The sequence below is a fragment of the Bemisia tabaci genome, chromosome 2 (genome assembly GCF_918797505.1).
Source record: "Bemisia tabaci chromosome 2, PGI_BMITA_v3".
In the NCBI taxonomy this organism is placed as follows: domain Eukaryota; kingdom Metazoa; phylum Arthropoda; class Insecta; order Hemiptera; family Aleyrodidae; genus Bemisia; species Bemisia tabaci.
The window spans coordinates 41,941,093-41,958,870 of NC_092794.1; the positions used below are offsets into that span (position 1 = coordinate 41,941,093).

Genomic DNA, 17,778 nt, shown 5'->3' on the forward strand with positions numbered 1-17,778 from the left:
AGAGTCCATTGCGATACACTGCTGGCTTACTTTCAGGTTAATCAAAATTCACCAACTTCGAGGTAACATTACTTTCGTAACGAAGAAGACTCGAATTCGAGCTGATACTAATTAAATCACATAAAAAAATTAAAATTTGCATTACTGGCAGTGATAACCAACAACTCATCTTGTGTTTACAAAGTGATTCAGTTCCGACTCCAAAACAAAACCTGCGTTGCAATCCTGCCGGCCTGCCCTGTTTCATGTTGAAATTGTATAAAAATAAAAATAAAAATAAAAGCAAGAATAGAACGCAAATGTTAAAGCGTGTGAAGTATGAAACATTATCGGCGTTACGCATTTCAGTAATAAATAAGCGAATGAGTTTTTATAGATCATGCAGATTTAAATAAAAAATCCTCAATTCAATTCGGCAAGTCAGGAGATGTGCCGCCCCGCCCTGCCTCGCCCTGCCCTGTCGGTATTTTGAGGTTAGATTATCAACGAGGCGTGAATCGTCAGGCTCAATGAAGCTCTCGCAAACCATACAGTAATTCTCAGAAATTTATATATTTCTTGACTTCCTGCTTTCGCTACATCACGCCAAATCTGAGTTGAATGCAAGGGCCTTGAACTGAATCTAGGTAAGTCATGAATAACAATGATTAGCAATATCTATTACTGAATGTAGGCATTACCACCTCTTGGGTTACTATTCTAACATTCTTTGTTGAATAGTAGATTCGTATGTGCTCATCATTTTCTCTATCTTCTCCTTGGTCGCTCCTCCGAGTCTGCACTCCGAACATGAACCGTGATCGAATATTGGTTACAGTCTCCCTTATCGTGTTTTCAGCACACGGTTAACATTCTAACTGCATTCCATTCCCAGCCGTCATCAGCTCATGTCATCGTCCTCCTCAGGGATAATATCAGATATCTGTCAGATCATATGAGATTGCCATTTCCTATCGTTTGCTGAAACCCATATAGACTGTGAATAAAATTCACAGGTGAGAACTACCTACTTAGGACTGAAAAAGAAACCTTAAATACAGGCCCTTCTAGATTTTTTTGCTGTGTGATGGAAACTAAAGCCCACCTCAGACAGTCTAGCTTTCCTCCACTTATACAGAGTGAAAAGTTGGATCGTTTTATACGGACATGAGAACATAGAGCTCGCTCATCGTATGTTGAAACAAATGTTTCTCTCTGATTAGCTCTGAATTCGCACCACTCAACAGGTAAATTCATGTAGTCAGGTGGCACCACTGGTGAATGGTGACTTAAGCAATACTTTTGACGTTTGTCTCAATGTATGATGCGCGAGCGCTAACATTTGTTTGAGAAGTTGAACGGAAACCTTGGTGTGACCTGACTTTCAAATTTTTGTTCAACCTCTCAAATGATCGTTGTGTTCTCGTGTTGTATTACACGATCCAACTTTTCATTTGACATGAGTGAAGGAAAAGTGACGTCTGAATTGAGCCTTAGCTATTACTTGGTATTTTTATTCAGAAATGTAAGTAGTGTGAGAGATATATCTGAAGTTACAGATGAGGCCTTAAACTTTTAACTCTAGAGGGCTAAAACATCACATCCTTATCAACGATGTTTCAGTGAATTATCAGATGTCCAATAATTTACTTCCTATTTTTATGGCTACCAATGCAATAATTGCTTTTACACACAATTTTACCAATGCTTTTTCACAAGTATTTTGTCCAATTACTAAAAATTATTTGGCTATCCTCAGAACTTATTTTAACTTCTCAAGAAATGTTGGTTGGCTTCACCTTGAGATTGTTTCAATTTAGTGCTGATCATTGGTTGTACTCATGGTTTTGATGCGCTGTACATTATTCATTTTTCAGAGCTTTCATAAAAACACACCGAGACATTTACCTGCCTTGTTCAGCTGCAGCAATCGCCATTTGTTTCCTATCATCTGGCAGTTCCTTTGATCTTATCGAACAGCCATTCGCAGGGAATTAGTGGCAACCTTTAAACCATCTAGATGCAATTAAGCTTCCCAGACAGAAACCAAAATCTACAGTTCATATTTCACTCTCTTGGCCTCTAATTTGGATAGTGTTGTGATAATTTTTGGTGCTGTTTTCCGTGCTTATTGTGAAATAATTTGAATATGTTTTCACATTGTCAACTGAATGAAATCTTATTTGAAACGTTGAGCGTGCAGTATGTGACGCGAAGGTACAGTGCGGTAGTTTCTCAATTGTTAAAAGAATTATTACATCTCTGTCAAGTATAGTTGGTACTATGTGTCTTCAAGTTGGTGAGTGTATCATTTTCATTTATATTGATTACAAGGAAAACTTGTAAATTATCTAATTAAATACTAAAAAAACCAGAAACATTGAGTAGAACAGTTCTATGATGACTTAAAGAAACAACACCATGGTAACTTGATGGTGGAAACCTGCATGAGACACAGTGAGTGCTGTGGCAGGTTTCCACGGTGAGAATTTGCCGTGGAGAAATTTTCCATGGAGAAATTTTCCATGGTGACATTTTCCGTGGTGCTTTCCGTGGAGAAATTTTCCATGGAAAACCAGCACGGAATTCCATGAAAAATTTTTAGCAGGGCTGCGGGAGAAAAAGTAGATTGCAGCACTTAACAAGCAGAAATGCCTGAAATAAGGTAAGGGTAAGATCCCCTGTAAACATATTGGGCCAAAGAAAAATAGCCAGCTCCTCCACTCGCTTGCTTTCCAGTGGGTACAGTCAGATAAAGGTCTCAAAGTCCGACCAATTTTTGAGGGTGACTTTAATTTTATAATTCTTGCATTAATCATAGAAATTTTAGGTGGAGTCAAATGGTGCAGGTTTATTTACATGCCAAATTTTGCATGTAAATACAGTTTCATGGAAATATCTGGGAAAAAATTCCATGCCAAATATTTTCATGGAAAAAATTTCCATGCCAAATATTTTCATGGAAAAAATTTCCATGCCAAATATTTTCATGGAAAAAATTTCCATCCGAATTTTCCATGAAACTGTATTTACATGCAAAATTTTACATGTAACACTTTTAGCAGGGACGGCTCGGTGTTCCCCCACGAAAGAATGAACTACATTTCTAAATTGCCAATCTCCCCCCTTAAATTGCATTTGTACTAGGAGAATCTTGGGCATTTTTAACTGAAAATTTTATTGATTTTCCTTTTGATCTCATACAAAAATCTGGAATGTTTGGGGCAAAAATTGCAGAGGTACCTACCTTCTTGTACATAATTGAATTGTTAAAGACAATTTTGTAACGTTGTAATGTGGTTACGTTCCCTCGTGCGAGGAACGACGGGTTACGGAAATCCCACTCGGACGTCCACCCCTACCATGTGCAACATGAGTTCGACGGAACAAGTAGGTGGACTTTCCACTCTGTAAAGGCAGGAGTTAATTAAAGGTAGCAGCGGCACTCTCGTATTCCTCGCAAGAGAAAGGAATAGCTTTTCAAATCGCATTCTTATCGCTGCTTAAAGTGAATATTTGTATTGTTTCGTTGAAATGGAATCGTTTAGGTATTCGTAATATTAATCATATAGCGACCATGTTGCATTCGACTCAAAGAGGTTGAAACCATGGGGCCGTCGCCTTATGTGACATTATATACGCATCAAGCTATTCAAATGCGGTTTTTTTTTTTTTTTTTTTTTTTTTTTTTTGTGATCGAAAAAAGCCTACTTAAGCTTCTCTGAGCTTTCGTAAGCTCCGAAACACGAAACACGATTCTCACGAAAAGATAGCATAGGAACGTTTATTTGCCAGCCAATTCTTGGATCGTACTCACAACAGCCCATTAACGGATGCTTAAAATAGGAGTTTAGTTTATCGGCCGTTTTTCTACGTGCTTCATATTCCGCTCTCAAATAACATACTATATTCCTGTTTATTTTTTACGTGCATTTTCAGAAATTCGTCACAGCATCATTTTGAGCTAATATGAAGACTTTTGGAGGCCGAAAAAGCAATGGCTCAAAATTGGTTTTTGTGTTAAAATGTATTGTTTTCGAGCGAGGAACTTTGTTTCTTAATTCGAGAGAGCATTCTTATACGGTGCAAAGAAATGTGACTCTTCCACTGATGATAAATTGTATTTTCTTTAAATTAAACAGAAAAAACTCAGTTGAACAGAAACATATTTTCTTTGCATCAAGAAAATTTGCCCTGAATTTAAGATATTTTTTTTTTTTTTATTTAATTGAAAAGGTGTTTTTAACCAGTTTTACAAAGTGATTGTCCCTCTGCTCATGCTGAATGACGCTCCTAAGTAGTATGTATGTATGTATGAGCCGCTTTTACGGCGCACTAGGGCGCTCTGCGACGCCTATTCTCCACAGGAATCTGTCATGGTAGAGATCCTCCGGAAGCTGGCATCTCTCCATCTCTTCACGGATGCCCTCTACCCACCGTTTGGCTGGACGCCCTCTCCTAAGACGCTCCTAAGTAGTTTCTTTCAAAAATTCTTTTGATTTAAATACTTGTTAATTATATGTAACGGGGCTCAAAATTATAAAAATTCATCATTTAGAGCACCTGGCCGAGCTCAAATTCTTAGTTTGATTCCTTGCTATGGAAAGGAACATAAGTGTTCAGCGCATAGCGCATGCCATTACCTATAATGTCCATAAATCGGTCAACCTTTTTATACCACTTCAACTGCACTGAATGTAAGATGATTTTAAATCTTAAATTGTGACTTCTTGGATTTTATCCGGCATGCCATTTCAGCTGCATCTTAAGGCCGGCGCGGTAGCATTATGTTTAGAAAAGGTGAAAATAATTCAAAGCATTATAAGAGAACAAATAGTAAAACATTCTTCAGCTCCACTGAGAAGAAGCACTTCAATTAATGAATGAACTCCAAAATCATGTGTTTAATCAAGTTATTGTTTCAAAACTTCCGTGAAAAAGACAGTCTATGGAGTAAAATCAAAACAACGTTATATTTTGAAATTTGTATAGGATTGCCAACAAAGGGCAGTGGCATATAGCTAAAAAGTTTAAGCCACACGCCTGTTTTTATTAATTATTCAATTTTGAAGTTTATTTAGCAAGTAAGTAGACAACGTGCAAGTTTTAAGAGCCTTCAATCTCGAGAATGTGTGAAAGTCTCGCATCAACAGTGCTCTACGATTCACTTTAAAAATGAATTTCCAAGTCAAATTTATGCCAAAAATTGATTGTCTAACCACTTAACGATCAGAAAACGCTAATTTAAAGCAAAAAAATAAATCTCAATGATGTATATACTGTTCTTAAAAGGGATTATTGAGTAGCTTAGCGTCCCCCCCCCCTTACTCACTCCATAGGAATATGAATGATTTATGACATATAACCATAAAACTGATAATCTTTAAAGACCGGTTCTGCATATCAACACGCCAGAAGTTTATTACAAAAAAACAACTTAACATTAGGATTTACTTAGTTAGATGAGACAAATTGTTAGAAAATAAGGCACACCAAAAGCGATACTTTTAAGAGACTTTCTCTACGTTGTCGGTATTAATTTTTTTGCCGGCACTTGCCATTACTTGAGAAAAAAAAGGAGCAAACGGGCTACAAATTCTAAAAACAACTGTACTGAAAGCATGGACTACATTTTGGCAAACAGCTCTATTAAGATAATGAGCGTTTCTTTTATCACTGATAGCTAAAGAATTTGTTAAAATAAGTGGAGTAAAATTACGAAATTTGGCGAGTTAGAAGCTAAAATCAAAAGGGGTCAGTATTGGTTGGTATGTTCATTAACATTATTATTTCATCATTATTATCATAAATATAGGGTCCAGGGGAAAGATTGGTGGTACATAAAACTAAAGCAGAGGAAACGAGTTGAAAACTTCATTATTCCAATGATTTAATGTTGAGAAGAGAAAAATAAAACTTTAAGTCAATGGTGCTACAAAATTAATGTTTTTTTTTTTTTTTTTTTTTTTTTTTCGTCGTAGACTCGTAGAATGTGAATAAGGAGTAAAGTTAAAAATCAAACTCGATGTTTTTTTTCTTTCTTTTTTTTTTATTATTATAATACTATTCATTTTGCTAGTGTCCCAGATTATGATTTCAGTCCCATAAACGGGATATTTGGATATTTTTATAAAAATAGTTTTACCCGGTGAAATAAGGCAAATTTGAAGAGCTTTAAATATTGGGGTTTCAAATTTATTAATTTTTTTATCGATATTCGTGGATTGGAAGGTATAAAAAATTAATCCCATTCTTACATGCAGTTTTTTTGCTTTTGGAGAGTTGTTTATATTCTTTCACGCGGCCTCAAGACAGGAACCAATCCAGTTTTTCATAATATGACCCATTTTTCATCCATGATTTTTTTTTTCTTTCGGTGGATTCTTAATTCTGGATGAGCTATTAAGAATTCAAAGTTATTTCGCGATACTTAATATGTTGATATTAAGCTATTAAGAATTTAAAGTTATTTCACGTTACTTAATATGTTGATGTAAGAGCGAGAAGTTAAAGTATTACCGGCGAGTCGTTTAATCACTTTTTATCAGAGGAAGCAGAGTAGGAAGAAAGTACGTCGTGATCGAGCGTGCTAAACAAAAAGGAACAGACCAATTTTTTAAATAAAAAAAAAGAATTCGAAGCTTTTCTGATAAGAGCCTTATTGAGATTTAGTCGCATAGAAAAAGTAAAAGATGGCAATTTTAAGCCCTAGAACGTCACAAACCTTGAACTGTCTCGCGGAGGACTAGAAGTTAATTATTTTTTTTTTTTCCTTGGATGGACACCAATGTGAGTTTGCACCTTCCTGTCCAGGTCCCTTGTGTCTTATATTTCGAAAAAAAGTGTTTAAAGTTTCTAAATTATATGAAGCCTTATTGCGGAGGGAAAGTTCAAACTCACATTTTGATGTTTGAAATTGGATCTTACCCGTGAATTTTTCACAGAATTTACTTCGAACCTAGATTTAGTTGAAATCACTGATACCTCAATTTTTTAGAAAACTGCATTTATGCGCCTTGTCTTCCAAGCCTTTCATTTTTTATTATGATTTTGACGCAATGTCAGTAACAACAGATTTAGATCAATTTTGATTCAACTACCATAGTCGAGTTGAAAGCTACCCTTGCGCGCGGTACTCACTTTAAGTACCGGCAAAATATTCCTCCCCCAATAATTAATTTAATGGGATACATTTCTCGTGAAGGATGAAATTTTCCTATACAGGGTGATCAAAAAGTCCCGTATGCACCTCAAACACTAGGCATCACGTCTGTAACTTTTGAACAAACTGAGATAGGGACTTGAAGGTTTTGAGGAGTGGTGCGTCGAATTTTGGATTGCCTCGTGTAGTGTATTATTATCTTAAACGACTGAGAACTTTGGGATTATATTCATGATGGGCATATATAGCTATAGCCTTACAATTTTTCCCGTATTTAATACCTGTCTCGATCTAAATGACAAAATTGAAAGACGTTTAATCTTTAGTGAAGTTAACACATTCAACTAATTACGCACGGCATTTACTGATTGTGAGCGACTCGCGTCAAAATTTCATTCAGCGAAAAAGTCTCTCGAGCAAAAGCTCCGGAGATTATGAAAGAAGTTTGGTTGATAAAAGCGGACATTTACGTGAATTAGTCTATGGCATTCCGAGCTGATTATGCATCTTGAATGTTTTCAGCACACAATCTAAAGAATTGCAGGGAATATGCCCCTTGAATGCTTTACATGTCGATTTTTTAGCATATCGACGCGGAAAACTCATAACATACCTTGCCATAAAAAAATACCCAATTGATCATGTGTATAATGAGCCATATTAAAACGGAAACAATATCCAATATTATATACATCATATAATTTAAGGATAAGGCACAGCGAGAAATTTCAACACAAAAGTTTGGTTTATCCGGGAAGTAAAACATAAAATAACCCTACCCTCAGATTGACAATTTCAAGTGAAAATGCCAGCTAATTTTCTTGAGGAAATTGTGTAAACAACGAGTGGTCAGTACCAACGTTGCGCGGAGGAATGTTTTCCTCCAGTCTCTCCATTGTTCTTTGTACTAAATTCACCGCTAACTGTACCGGAATCGGAACAAATTTGTGTTGGTTTGTGTTTCACCTCCTATATTAACCGAGAGTAGCAGAAGAACACAAAAGATGTTATCAGTGTGAGATATGTCTGCATGAAACGTCCAAGACGATAAATTTCCCTGTGAACGCTTTCAAAATGATTCAAAACTTTAATTAATAAGCAAAAGTCAATTGAAACTAATTTCCGCATGCAAAAGTATAATTCAGGACGGCAGGATGGACGTACCTTTTTTTCTTTTTCTTTTTTTTTTAGATGAATCGCTTAATCCAATATTAATGAATAATTCGTAGAAAATTCAACACTTTTGTTTTTTCTTTAAAAGTAGTGGTGAACTTATTCCTCGAACACTAGAAAACACGATTATATCCATTCATAAAATTTCAAACTAGATTTGCGCACTCAATAGGAACACGATGGATCACTAATTATATCGATTTCCACTGATTTCCCGAACGAACATTGTTTTGAAGACACTCTCGAACACAAAATTCACTGAAGCGCGGAATTGGAAAAAAAGGAATTCATCTATGACCGCATCAAAGGCGAACTATCCACAAAAAGTCGCACCGGGGGCTATTGGGGGTGAACAGCGAAAATGGGGGTGCGAAAATCCGGGAAGCATGGGGGGCGCGGGTCGCGGGAGAAAAAAATCCGAAAATCGAAGACGAAGGATGACGGGAGCACTAGGACGAGACACTCAAAAAGCACTTGAGCGTCATTAGCGGGAAACAATAAGCTCGGGCCCAATTGCCTCGCTTTAGCCGTAATTAGCCTAATGAATAGGGTGCCGTATGATTTGACAGGAGAGTCATTATTGAAAACACAAATTAGAAAATTTGACGCGTGGTCGTGCAGCCCAGCCGGAGCTCGGGTAATGATAGTCTGCCGCTTGTTGTCCTTGCTGCCCGCATCCGAGTACCTGTTGAGGCGGAAGGGGGCCCGCCCCTGGAAGCCCATTGGCTCTCACGCCCGTCGCTGACCCCGCCCCCGCTCCCACCTCCGCACTTGGACCATACACAAGCCGCCTCCCCAGACGATTTTCCCTCACACGGCCGGTACCCCAATCCCCTTCGGCGGGGGAAAAGCACACACAGCTCCGCGGAACATTTACCCGGGAAAATGAATCAACGATTGAAAACTAGTTCGTGATTGATGCATGTATAAATAGTCCCCGATGATCTTGAAATCGAAAGTTACGTGCATCGATTTCAAAGTCATGTAATACTCGAGTAAGGATTTCACTCTCTGCGCTCACCCAATCGGGTTATTAAGCGGGGTATTTGAAGGAGGGCGCTTAACCGCCAAATTTTCAGAAATTGAATTTTCGTCGAAGTATTCCGTAAGGGGCCGTCCATAATTACGTAACGCTCTAGGGGAGAAGGGGATCGAAGAGAGCGTTACGCCATTTTGTTTTTACGTGTTAAATGATGGGGACCTACGCGTCCTATGCCATAAAAGTGCTACAAGGGGGAGAGTGGGGTCAAAAATGCCAAAAAAGTGCGTTACGTAATTCACGGACGGCCCCTATACTCTGTGGAAAAACGCTGTATGAACCTTTTGCAGACGTCGCCATATTTCCTCCAATGCAATATAAAGTTCCTGAAATTACAAGGAAAAACCTGAGTATTTTCTTTCAAAAATATATATTTTATCAAGGGAGATTTTGCAACGTCTGAAGGCTTGTATGCGGCGTTTTCCCTTAACACGACAGTACTCTTTGAAAAATCGATAATCGCCACTGTATGTGGTCTAATTGCAAAGGCCCTGTCGAAGGTAGACGCGCCTTACCACGAATAAGTTCTAAGTATCAAAATTGTTTTTTTTCTTTTGCTTCTTTTACATTTATAGAAGATTTGCTCCAAGGAAAAAAAGGGTAAGTTCCGAGCCACCTCTCGCCTCCTTGTGATAAAATCATGTAACAAAAGGGGGGGGGGAGTGGTCAAGCTCAAGCGTTACTTAACAGTATGTATACTGGATTTCACTTTTTCCCATTAATGTTTTTGTCTGTTTCGTTTGGCACGTAAATATTTTTTTTCGTTTGTTTTCTTCTTTCCTTAGAATGTATTACATTTTTAAAAACCGATAATTGTCCTCAGTATTCAAGTTTTTACAACATTTCTTTTCAACTATTCTTTCCTGAAACATATATATATTTCCTAATGCAGTGCTCCAAACACATATTTTTCCAATCATATTTGAATTGGATTTATTAGCTTTGTTAATTTGAGGAGGCTATAAAAACGTCAGCATTCAGTCCACCCAGGCCCGCCACATCCCATCTCGGGCCCTGATACCTGATTTAAGGTCCGGGCCCCAAGCACGGAGGGGGGGGGGGAGTCCGAGGGGCATCCCCCGAGAAATTTTAGAATTTATACGACTAATCGGACGCATTTTGAAGCTTCCAGAAAGAATTTTTTCATCAATTTCTGCGGAATAATTATGTTTTTTTTATACTTTCAGCACAAAATACTTGCGAATTTTTGCATTCAAAACATCTGGAAAATTTTTATTTTATTTTTTTTTGGGGGGGGGGGGCATATGATACTATTTTCAGTTCTAAGAGGGCCAGGCCCCCCTGAACTCCCCCTTCGTTTGTCTATGACAGGGGAGTTGAGCCATGAGCCATTGAAGTCGAGGATGCCCATATTGGTGACTCTTAGCATCTGACAACGGAAGAAAATAAAACGCAGTTACTAAAAATATCCCTCTGTACTGAAAATCTTGAAAATAGATAGAAATTTTCCAAGAAGTACACTACTTTGAAAATTTAAGAAGAATTCTAAAATGCCCTAGCGTGTTTCTGAGAATCTATCCACCTTTGGCGAAATGTTTAGGGTAAATTTTTCAGTTTTTCTTACGAAACAAGGGTTGCATGTGAATTCGTAACGGCTTTTCACGGGCAACACGAGCCCCCTCTGGGGCCCGGGCCCCGGTACCAGGGACCCAGTATCCCCCACCTTGTGGCGGGCCTGAGTCCACCTTGCGGCTGTACAATTTCCGCGTAATAATTCTCTTGTCTAGAGAATAATAGAATTGTAGGCGGGCTAATAATGTGTTGAAGTCACTTCTTCGCGTCTGTCTGGGCTCGGAATCAGGCTGACACCTACAGTGATACCACTATTCGACCACGTGGTAGCCCATGTTGCCTACCCTTAAAGTTGTAGGCGAACTAACATGTCGTTAGAATCACCTGTTCTCGTCCGGTAAAACGCTAATTTTTGCGTGTTCGAAGTATGCGTGCCATTTCACGATGATGATACCACTATTTTGCTAGGTGGAGTCTCTTACTGCCTACACAAAAATTTGGAAGTAGAGCGATAATACAATAATATAATAGTATTTTTGCATTTATTTTGAGTAAGCATGATATTTTAATATTTTACGGTGATTCACTACGAAAAAATCTCGGTGTATTTACTTAGAAAAGGGTAAAATTACCAAGAATTCAGGGTTCTATTTGATCCCAGTTTTTTCTTGGTAAAATTACCATCTATGGAATTGGTACTTTTACCGAGAAATCTCGGTAAAATTAATGAGCTTTCTTGGTAATTTTACTGGACCTTGGTAAAAACGCCAATATTTTTTATCGACTAAGGTAAAATTACCGAGATAAAATGGCAAAGTTACCGGGAATTGATTACCAATAAAAGTGGTATTCTTACCTGAAAAAAACAGTAAAAATACCGGTTTTTAGGTAAGCTTACCAGTCTGTCTTGGTAAAGTTACCAATAATTGGTCAAAAAAGTGAGATGGTAAAGGTACCAACGGACCTGGGTCAAAACGCCGAGAATTTCTTTTCAGTGTAGGATTTTTCAGTCACCAGTGGGAGCTCTTATTGCAGTAAAGGAAAAAGCCTGAGTATCTCATTCCGAAGTATCAGCAGATTATGAGTGAAAGGACAGACAAACTCTGTGAAGTACGTTCATCGACCGTTTCCTTGAGTTTTCTTACGCGCTACACTGCCGAAAAAATATCAATTCAAAGGATCACTCCGTATCGGATTTAGATTATTATTGTAGAAAAAGCTTTGATATCGATCCTCCCTCGTAGATCTGCTGACTTCGAAGTTTATTCATTTTTGAAAATAATTACAAAAAAATTGAAAAACAACAAGCGGTATAATCCAGTGACGTGGCGTGCGATTAATCTGTCATTTAGACCAAGAGGAAAAGAATCGATAAAGAGGGTGTTCGCAACGAACACCTTGATCGATTCTTCACCATAGAGTCAAATGGGGAATATCGATAAATCGATCACTCACGCCTCACCACTGGTATAATCGAAAGGCGATGCTCGCCCTGGTATAACTGTCATGCTAACGAAGAACACCGTATAAACATTCGAGAGTTGCCAAAATTCCTCCAGTAAAATTCTCATTTCTAAGGAGAGTTATGAATATTCCTCGTGGAATTTTCAGACAATCTAGATCTGTTTGAGATAAAATTCTCTGAACAATTGGAGAGAATTTATTCACAGATTCCCCTGAAAATACCTACTTTATCAAAGGAAATTCGGCGACGTCTGAAGGTTCATACGGCGTTCTTCCTTCGCATGGCAGTAGCAGCCAGAATGAGATCAAGCTCGGGAAAATAAATTTTGTCGCTCCTCTGACGTAAGGGCTGATCTCTATTCCCATGTGAGCCCTGTAAAGCATAGAATTATACGGAGAATGGATCACTAGACAAGGTACGAATTTAAGCAATCTGATACATGTTTTTTACCAGAATTTCACGTAGAACACGATTCGTGCAACGAAAATTACCGAACCAACTCCTAACGAAGATATTAACGTTTTTATTTTACATTGGTTACGAAGAATTTGCACTGCCCGCTCACAAGAAACTTAAAGCTCTGCTTGAGTCAAATCGCGCACTATAACGGTTTCAGCAATAAGCTTCTCAATCGAGCAATGTTCATTCCCCATCATGTGTTGTTCAAACCAGCTCTAGCTGAGCCAAACCGTCAAGATTGAGGTTTTCAGATTTTTATATCGCTGAGACTATCATGATAAACGTTTAGCGCGCGATGACACATCCACCCATAGCAAGGCCCATAATCTGCTTGTAAAACACACCATTAAATTCAAAAACTGTTGACGTAATGCAGATTTTTAGCATGTACATAAATTGATCCTTTGGGATGGTGCAAAACTGCTCTATCTCTTCCCACCTTTCACTCACACAGCTCAGAGCCAGCTCTGCAGGTATGTTTGTGTACATGGAAACGACATCGAGAGAAATAAGGCGAAAACCATAGGGCAATTCTAAAGCATTGACAAAATCAAAAAATTCAAATGAGTTTCTTACATGATATTCAGTTTTACCCACAATGTGCGATAAAATTCCTGATAAAAATGTAGACGCTGCATAAAAAGGTGAATTTATGGTGCTCACAATTGGTCGGAGCGGCTTATCTTCCTTATGTAATTTAATTAATCCATAAATTTTTAACACCACAGCAGAACTCGATTTTAACCCTTACCTGCACACATTAAAGGTTTCGAACTTTTTTTTTTGAAATTTCGAGTTTTCTGAGGCATCTCGGGTCTAGATAACTCAAAATTAGTGAAAAAAATTTTTTTTGACTTTTTTTTACCCGAAAATTTTGACAAAAAAGGGTGGTCAGTATGACTGACCACTGAGCAGGATAGGAATACGCAAATTCCTTATTCACCTATGTTGATATAATTTTCGTGTTTTTTTTATTTTTGTGTAAAAAATGATCCTTGTCTCTACCTATCCGCGCAAGACAGGAGTATAAAAGCTCAACAGCGTACTGTATCGAGAGAGTGCCCAGCCAACTGATTCAATTCCTAGCTCGATTGGTCAGCTGGTTCCCCATTTCTCCCTACGTACAAACGTGGGGCGATTTCCCTTGCTCAACGGGATTCTCGTAGAGCGTAGCCACCTACGGGCAATCGTGGGTCGCTTCCCCCCCTTCCCCAGCGTCGGAGAGCTTTTCTTGTATCTTCGCCCCGGAGAATAGTATGTGTAAACGTATATCATGAGATTCATCTTATTCACTCAGACCACTATACCTATTGCCATGACATGACATGACATACCCACTTTCTGCACTCCAAGCCCCCATCCCCTCCCTCGCAGACCTCCCCTTACCTTCCATACTAACTTCACCAGTGAATTATAAATGTTGACTACGTAGATTTTGTAATTTTTTCACTTTTTCTTACATGTTTGTAAGTGATAGAGTCTCTATTTTTGGAAATTGAGTGAAGCTAGTCTTAGAAAAATGTATAATTTATTACAAAAGAGTATTAAAAGAGCAGAAATGTGTAAAAAAAACTTGAAGTGAGCAACATATGAGCGTAACTGGAGTAAGTAAGAAGGCAATCAAAGACTAGTCACAATGAAATAAATTCATTTTTTCAAAATGTAACGATAATGGTCCTTTCCCACAGGAGACAAGCAATTTTAAAATAATAATTTTGGTCAATAATTAAAAGTCATGAGCATAATCATAAAAATTACCGATAAAAAAAAAAAAAAAAAAAAAAAAAAAAAAATGAAATTATCAGACTGAAAGTTTGATTTCCTCGAGGTCATGTAATTATTTGTGTAATAAGTTTGAAAAAAGTAAATGAAATAAATCGTCAAAATGAGGAGAGGATGAATCCTTTCAGCAACAAATATCCAGTTCCAGCTCCTAGCCGCCTGCTCGGTGGTCAGTTATAGAGTCCCTTTATACTGAGAGTCAAGACAATTCGGCTCATGGATGTCACAAACGGGAATAAAGATTACAGAAATTGAACGTTTTTCGTAATCTCTGATCGGCCCATTCTCAAATGCCTTTCTCCGTTCCTCCTCTCATTCCGTTTGCTCCTTGCCGAACCCGTAATTCCCTGGTCCATTCCAGATTATAATCTTTGCAATTGCTGAACATGTAATCTTTATTCCCGTTTGTGACACTTTGGAGGCCTAAAATACGGGAACCAATCAGAAATGGATTCAAATTGTCTTGACTCTCAGTATAAAGGGACTCTAGTCAGTTATACTAACCACCATGTTCCAGCATGCATAAATTAAATAATCAAAACTTTTGAATTTTTCACTTGCCAAATGATATTCTCACAGCATTATAGTCTAACTTAATATTTTACTACTAAATCAGAACCATTTGCATCCCACAAGCAACTGACAACCGCAAAACTGGAGATAACACCGGCGGCACCAAACCTCCAACGAATCGGAGATAAACAATAGATGATAAAACAATATTGCCAACATAACATCGCCCGGAAATATTTTTTTTTCATATTCTGGACCATATCCCAAGTGTAACTACATGGTTGGTAAGGGTATGTCGCGCCAAAACGGCCATGAATAATTATTTAAAAAGGTGGTCAGTATAACTGACCACTGAGCAGGTAAGGGTAACATACCCGCTTGAGCCTTAGTAATATACTCCTTTTTACACCACAAGTCGACAATAGTGGCGTTCTGTATTCCTACAGTCGACACAGACTTGCTAGGGTAGGATGGCTTGGTTACCTTCCGTTTTTTCCGATTAAAGAGAGATAAGATGGAGAAGAAGAAAAAAGAAAGGGAAGAAGAAGGAGATGAGGAACGTAAAGATCACAAAAAAGAAAATAAGGACAGAGAATGAAGAGGAGGAAGATGCAGAGGATGAAGAAAAGAGGAAGAAATAGAGGAAACGTAAAGAAGAAATTAGGAAGGAATAAAAAGGAAGAGGAAGAGGAATAGGAACGGGGAGAGGAGTGGAATAGTAGCACCATCGTAAAATTTCACGCCGAGGTACACATAAAATATGAGCTTCTTGCCAATCGAAAAAATATCACAGTAACGCCATGTCAGGTCGCATTCAGGTTCAGGTCAGGTTCATTTTCAGGATAGGCAACACAAGCTCCTACTTGGTCGAATAGTGACTATCATCCCTCGTTTAACAGTCCAAAGGTTTTCATCGGCGAATTCGTTGCAGACACGATAATTTCCATTAGAATCGCTCAAGTCAACTACGGACTTAAAGGTATATTATTACGTCGTATGAGGGTTGAGTTTGAATTTTTTTTCAAGCCAAGCCCGTTTATACAACTACTGTTTATCCAGTAAACAGACAGTAAAGGCAGTGCTCATCTTTCGCTGTTTTCCACTGAAGTGTTTTCTTTTTATTTCCTCTCCAAGCAGAAGAGGATGTAAAGAGAGAAGAGAAGAAAATAAAAATAGAACGGAAAAAAAGAAAAAGATAAGAGGAAGGAGAAGAAGAAGAGAGAAAGAAGAATGAAGAGAGAGAGAAGAATGAAGAGAGAAGAATGAAGGAAAAGGACAAAAGAGGAAAAAGAAGGGAAAAGAGGGAGGAGAAGATAAGAGAAACAATATAAGAAGTAGGAAAGAGAGAAAAAGATGAAGAGAAGGAAAAACAAAAGAAGTAAAAAAGAATAAAGAGGAAGAACTGATTGACGAACTATTTTTCATATACCTACATAGCTCAGCCACTTAGTCCAGTAAACGAAGGCATCATGGGTGGCGGTAGCCACCTCCGGACAAAGTCTAAACTCGACAACACTGGAAAGCCTCCAAACGAAAAAAGGTGGCAGCCAACCATAGACACACGTAACTCCCTTATTCTGAAAATTGATTCGACTCCAAGTAGACTGCAGCCCAAACGACGGCACGGATTCCAACGATCTTGGTGTCTACTGACGCATCTAAATTGGGCCTACTAAGTTGGAAAGTTTCATCCAGATCCATTGAGTTTTCAAAAAGTTATAAGCACTTAAAGGCCCAAAATGACAAATATTTTTTGTAACATGGGCCGTTCAGTAGCGGGAAACCGACATGATCACCTTTCACAACAGATTTCTTGCTTACGCGGCCACAGATTCTAATGAAACCTACAAAGGAACCCGCTTGAAGATATGAGGATTTCATTTCTACCACATTTAATAGGGTGTCAATGCTCGGATAATTCAGCATCGGCAAATAACTTTCAAAATTTTAGCTACAATGTTTTGAATTTTAGAAAAATCCGGTATAGTGGTTCAATGCCATTGGTCGATTCCGTTCAGTTCAGCCAGTCTCGGGAACGAAAAAAATTTCCTTAGTTACCAACTTCCAACTCTAACTAGTTGAGAACAGATTTTTGATTTAATTATAATATAAGAGTTCAATTCTCTGTAGAAGCTAAATAATATTTTTACGCACTTATATTATTACGTCGCACGTCTTCTGCCAGAGCCCGATACACTATTTCATTAGTTTCTCTTAAAATGTTCAAGTGATGTCTTTGTTTTTGTTCAGAAGTGAGGTTATCAGTCCGTGTACCTGTCTGACCCAAGCATCAATAAATGTAATTCAGGTAAATTACGTCGATAAAAGGACATCAAAGTTGTGCCAAACTATCAAAAGGAAGCAGGAAGCATTTACACCACAGTTTGCATTCTCGTGACTAACAGCATCCAAATATTTCCCTACCATGCACACCAATGGATCGAAGGGAGAGCCCATTAAGTACTCTCAGTTTTTAATTACATCATTGTTTTCCTCAAGTCACGAATGCTAGTTTCCATATAGTCCAGGCGCCTGGTAAGTCTACCTGGAATTTTGGGTACACAGCGATTTTTTTGGCCTACTTTATGTTTTTTGGGTAGCTGAATCCGAATCTGAAGTTTCCGCACGCGTATCTGGTGAGCATTTTCCGCTATTTTGAAAAAATGGCCTAAA

General features: G+C 38.1%; 1 protein-coding gene across 1 annotated transcript in view; it reads right to left on the reverse strand.

Annotated features, from left to right (window-relative positions):
* Positions 1-8,996, reverse strand: part of LOC109031129 (homeotic protein distal-less) — a 164,561-nt gene extending 155,565 nt beyond the window's left edge. Inside the window, exon 1 of the mRNA XM_019042473.2 lies at positions 8,306-8,996. The gene's annotated coding sequence lies outside the window, so the exon portion shown is untranslated. The remainder of the gene's footprint in view (positions 1-8,305) is intronic.
* Between the last annotated feature and the right edge of the window lie 8,782 nt (positions 8,997-17,778).